Source organism: Otolemur garnettii, unplaced genomic scaffold, assembly GCF_000181295.1.
Source record: "Otolemur garnettii isolate 467f Iridium unplaced genomic scaffold, OtoGar3 scaffold00028, whole genome shotgun sequence".
Classification (NCBI taxonomy): Eukaryota; Metazoa; Chordata; class Mammalia; order Primates; family Galagidae; genus Otolemur; species Otolemur garnettii.
Window position 1 is genome coordinate 8,689,814 of NW_003852423.1, and position 5,704 is coordinate 8,695,517.

The 5,704-nt window shown below is 38.5% G+C and overlaps 1 non-coding gene across 1 annotated transcript; it reads left to right on the top strand.

The window, feature by feature from the left end:
• The first annotated feature begins 291 nt into the window (after positions 1 to 291).
• Positions 292 to 398, top strand: LOC111724903. Its single transcript, XR_002773115.1, has one exon. It is a non-coding gene; the product is annotated as a U6 spliceosomal RNA (small nuclear RNA).
• Positions 399 to 5,704: the final 5,306 nt, after the last annotated feature.

Here is a 5,704-nt window from a genome sequence, read left to right on the forward strand (position 1 = left end):
AAATAGCTGGGTGTTGTTATCATATTTGCAAGGCATAGATTACACCATCATGTCAGATTGGGAAGACCCTGGAGGTTGGGAATGCAGTGGGGATAGGTGGTGGTGAATACCAGACTGGATGGGTATGTAGGTGATTCGTGTAGCAGATTGGCAGAGGTGGTTAGGTCAGTGAACATAGGGTTACATAATTTCATTCCTGCAACATTAATTCCAATGTTGATAGTTTAGATTTATTTTATGTGAAAGCAATTCTTTTCTTTTTATCATTTTTAAGAATACTAGAAAAATACAGTGCTTGCTTCAGCAGCACCTATACTAAAATTGGAACTATATGGAGAAGATTAGTATGGCCCCTGTGTAAAGATGACATGCAAATATGTGACACATTCAATAATGTTTAAGTGCAATTCAGTGGAAATCAAGTTGGGGGAGGAGGGAAGAGGGGATGGGTGAAAAAATCTACCTAACAGGTACGAGGAACATTATCTGGGTGATGGGCGTGCTTATAACCCTGGCTCAGCCATGACCAATAATGATCCATGTAACCTAAAACATTTGTTCCCCCATAATATTTTGAGATAAGAAAAGAAGAAAAATATAGAAATATATTAAGAAGAAAAATCTTTAAAAAATTACCCTCAATCCCACCAATCAGTATCGGTATTAATGATTTAGGTATATTTCTTAAAATTGATATGTATGTCTTTCTTCATACAAACAAATTTTTAAAAAACTTACATTGGTATTATACTGTTTGCACAATTTTTTATGCTGCTTTTTCCACTTAATACCATTAGGGCATTTCTTCACATTAATAAATACTTTCTGAAAACCTAAATGTCTAATAGTTACATCATAATGTATTCAACTTCTCCTCGAACATTTAGGTTGTTTTCATTTTCTTGCTTATGTAAAGTAAATATTCTTGCACCGAGATCTATGTTAACAGCTTTGACAAGCTACTCCAAGTCCTTATTCTTGATTTCTCTACCCTCTTTCAGAGGGCCTTATGCAAGTGTGCCTAAGATCCTGATGCCAGATCGAATGGTTTATTTATGGCAAGGATGTTTTGGAGTCGCATTGATCAATTGTATTTAATCAATTAATGACTTCATTTGTTTATTCAACAAGAATTTATTAAAGTTATATAATGTTCTAGGCACTGGGCGGGGGCAGACTGCAAAAAAACCCTCAAGGACTATACTTTCTTGGAGAGATACTTAGACAACATTCAGGAAACCCTTGATTGTGTTTAATGATAACAGCTAATAACAGTTATTATAGAACTTCCTATGTGTTGTTTGGGGTGTTGCCTGTATAGTTACTCAAGCTTCACAATAGCTACTATTATTATCATTATCCCTATTTTATAGTGAAAAAAATCAAAGCACCCAGAGGTTAAGCAATTTGCCCAAGATCACAGGGCGAATAAGTTGAAGGACTGTGATTTGAATTTAGGCAGTTGGACTCCTAGCTTGTACTCTTCACATCCCACTTGTATATAACTTGAATATAACAATGTAGAGAAAAAGAATTTGTTATGTGAGCCACTCTTATGGGAGTTAGATTGATATCTCAAAGTGGTTTTGATTTGCATTTCTCTTATGATTAGAGATGATGAGCATTTTTTCATGGGTCTGTAGGCCATGTGCCTATCATCTTCAGAGAAACTTCTGTTCAAGTCCCTTGCCCACAATGAAATGGGATTGCTTGTTCTTTTCTTATTAATAAGTTTGAGTTCTCTGTGGATTCTGGTTATCAAACCTTTGTCAGAAGCATAACCTGCAAATATCCTCTCCCATTCTGGGGGCTGTCTGCTTGCTTTACTTAAACTGTGTTCTTGGCTGTGCAGAAGCTTTTTAGTTTAATCAGATTCCAGTAATGTATTTTTAGTGTTGCTTCAATTGCCCTAGGGGTCTTCCTCATAAAGTATTCTCCCAGGCCAATTTCTTCAAGTGTTTCTCCTGTGCTCTCTCCAAGAATCTTTATAGTTTCATGTCTTAAGTTTAAATCTTTTATCCAATGAGAGTTAATTTCTGTTAATGGTGAAAGGTGTGGGTCCAGTTTCAGTCTTCTACAAGTCGCCAGCCAATTCTCCCAGCACTGTTTGTTAAATAGAGAATCTTTCCCCGAGTTTATATTTTTGATGGGCTTATCAAAGATCAAATGATGATAACTGTCTGGGTTAATCTCTTGGTTCTCAATTCTGTTCCATGCATCTACCTCTCTATTTTTGTACCAATACCATGCTGTTTTGATCACTATAGATTTATAGTATAGTTTGAAGTCTGATAGTGTAATTTCTTCTGATTTGTTTTTATTTCTGAGTAATGTCTTGGCTATTCGAGGTTTTTTCTGGTTCCATATAAAACAAAGTACTATTTATTCCAGATCTTTAAAGTATGATGGTGGTGCTTTGATAGGGATTGCATTAAACTACAGATGTTGGCATGGATGTGGAGAAAAGGGAACACTTCTGCACTGCTAGTGGGAGTGCAAGCTAATATGTCCCTTTTGGAAAGCACTATGGAGAATACTCAGGTATCTAAAAGTAGACCTGCCCTTTGATCCTGCAATTCCTCTACTAGGTGTATATCCGAAAGACCAAAAATCACTTTATAACAAAGATATTTGAACCAAATTGTTCATTGCAGCTCAATTCATAATATCCAAGTCATGGAAGAAGCCCAAGTGCCCATCGACCCATGAATAGATCAATAAATTGTGGTTTATGTATATCATGGAATATTATGCAGCCTTAAAAAAGATGGAGATTTTACCTCTTTTATGTTTACATGGATGGAGCTGGAACATATCCTACTTAGTAAAGTATCTCAAGAATGGAAGAAAAAATATCCAATGTACTCAGTACTATTATGAAACCAATTTACAATCACTCACACTTTCATATGAAGAATAGATTACAACTATGGCCCAAGATAAAAGAGGGAGGAGGGAGGGTTGAGAGGGAAGAGGGGAGGCTAGATCAAGGGAGAGTGAATGGTGGGATCACACCTATGGTGCATAAGGCAGGGGTACATGTTGGATCTATTAGTATAGAGTATAAATGTCTTAACATAATAATTAAGTAAACAAGATGAGATATATATTAACCAGTGTGATGTAAGCGCTCCTAATTCTATATGAAATCAACACATTATACTCCATAAATGCATTAATGTATATATGATCTATGTGTTTATAATTTAATAAAAAAATAAAAATAAAGAACCTTAACAACAACAACAACAAAAGAATTATAGAAGGTACCTGTCTAAGAAAACATTTCCTAGAGGTGATTATTTTTTGATTGGTTTTGAAGACTTTCAACAATAAACCAGATTGGGCTTTATATCTATTGAGGCTATTCTGATGCCACTTTTCTGAGTGCTGAGGATGTTAATAAGAATTGCTAATCCAACAGAAGAAAATTGTCCCATCTGATTTGGATAAGTCAATTATTTGAAAGTAAAAAACCATCAATCTACTTGTCTTGTCCCAAGGAACCTCTGGTGGAGAAGTACTGGAAAAATAATATTTTGTAATAAACTCAATAGGATTTTTGATTTGTAATAAACAACTATTTCAATGAATACCTTGTTCACAATGCTCTTATAATTTTAAAGAAGTTCATGGAATGAGCCAGGCACAATGGCTCACGCCTTTAATTCTGGTACTCTGGGAGGCTGAGGCAGATGGACTGCTTGAGCTCAGGAGTTTGAGACCAGCCTGAGCAAGAGCAAGATCCCATCTCTGAAAAATAGCTGAGCTTTGTGGCGGACACCTGTAGTCCAGCTACTCAGGAGGTTGAGGCAAGGGGATTGCTTGATCCCAGGAGTTTGAGGTTGCTGTGAGCTCTGATGCCATAGCACTTTACCACTACCTAGGGTGACAAATTGATACTCTATCTCAAAAAAAAAAAATAGTTTGTGGAGTGAATTAATGAACAATACTTTAGACTACAAGGCATACATAGAGGAAATAGTACTAAGAAGCAGACTTGGGGGTGTGGTGGCTCCAGCTCCTACTGGATAGCGTCTCTTTCCAACTCCGTGTTCAATGACTTTGTGTTGGTAACTTCAGATCAGCCATGGTGGGAATATTTAAACTAGACAAATCAGAAAGTGCTTTAAACTAGGGCTTGTTTCGTTTTCTTGGAGTTTGTCGTTAAACATTTACCAGCACACCACTGCCCAGGCTTGTTAGGAAATTCACAGTGGGAAGAAATTCTGTGAATTCAGGAGATGAAAGAGGGAAGTGAAATGAGAATATCAATTTAAACTCTAGTTTCCTCCCAGGTCTCCAATCTTTTATCTATTGCTTTCTTTTGCTGGGCCATTTCAGAGTGCGGGTTGACTGTTAAGGTAGTTGAGCTATTTAGGTAGATCAGGGGTGAGTGTGGCTTGAGTGTTTGGGACAGGACAAAACAGTTCAGGGGCACTGTTAGTTTCAGCCAGGCTCAACTCTCCTCCCCAGTCCTGCAGCCTGAGCGGCACCCAGAACCCAGACAGGGAGGGAGGGTGGACACACCTGAGAAGCCCTGGGGGAGGGTCATTTGCATATGAGGACAAGGAAAGGAACAAGTTCAAGCGAGAAGAGAATCTTACACATCTTCTGAAGCACCTCCCTCATTTCATTCACAGATGAAGAAAATAGGCCTCAAAGAGTTTAGAAAGGAACTTCCCGAGGTCATGAAGCTGGTTTATTGTAAAGATCTGGGTCAGACTGTCTGCTGTGACTCTCAGCTCTCTCCCCACCTGCTCTTTGACACTAGGCAGGCTACTCACACTGTGTGTTTTCTCAGGAACATATAGAGGTTAAGTAAAAATGAGAATATCGGGAGGATTAAATAATACAAGTAAAAAGTTTACATATAGTAAGCTCTCAATAAATATTAATGATACAGAGCCTTTGTGAGGACACTTGTCTCATGGTTAGAGTGAGAGAGAGATGGAAATACAGAAAAGAAAAATATGTTAATATATTAAAAAGCATGATACTACTAATTAAAAATGTATTAATGCGATATACTAATATAGCAAAGACTAAGAAACCATTTGTTAATAATATATTGAAAACCTGCATGCACCTTGGTAAACATTAACATTTTGAAATATCCGATCTAAAAATTTTCCCCAAATCCAGATTGTACAGGTATTTTAGTGAATGATTAACCCATAGCATTAGTTATTCTATTTTTTTTTTCTAACGTGAGAGGATTTGCAGCTGAATGAGGTGATTTCCAAATATCTTTAGAGGGCACATGTTCCCTTGGGCCTTTTCTTGGAGAATGTTTAAAGAACCCTTTCCCCTCTGTGTTGTCAGTGGCTGTATCTGGGGCTACATTTCTCTCAAGTGTTCTCCAGGGCAGTAAATGCTGGGAGGAGAAGGCACTGGCCCAGGGCACACCGGGTCTGTCCAGCATCAGGCAGGGGCTGAGTCAAAGGGCTAAGTTCGGCCAGTGGATGGGATGAGTCTTGATCTGGGGCCCTCCTTACTGGGTCTCACCCCACCCACACACAGGGCATACTCATGCTTTGTTAGCCAGCAGGGAGGATGTGCAGTGTACAGCTCATGGGGGCCCAGCTGAGCCCACCTCTCAGGCCCTTTCTCCCAGCTCTACCACTTACTCCACTTCCACAGGCAAAGCACTTACACTCCCTGAGCCTCCATGTGTAAGGTGACCAGACGCCCTGCTTTTGGC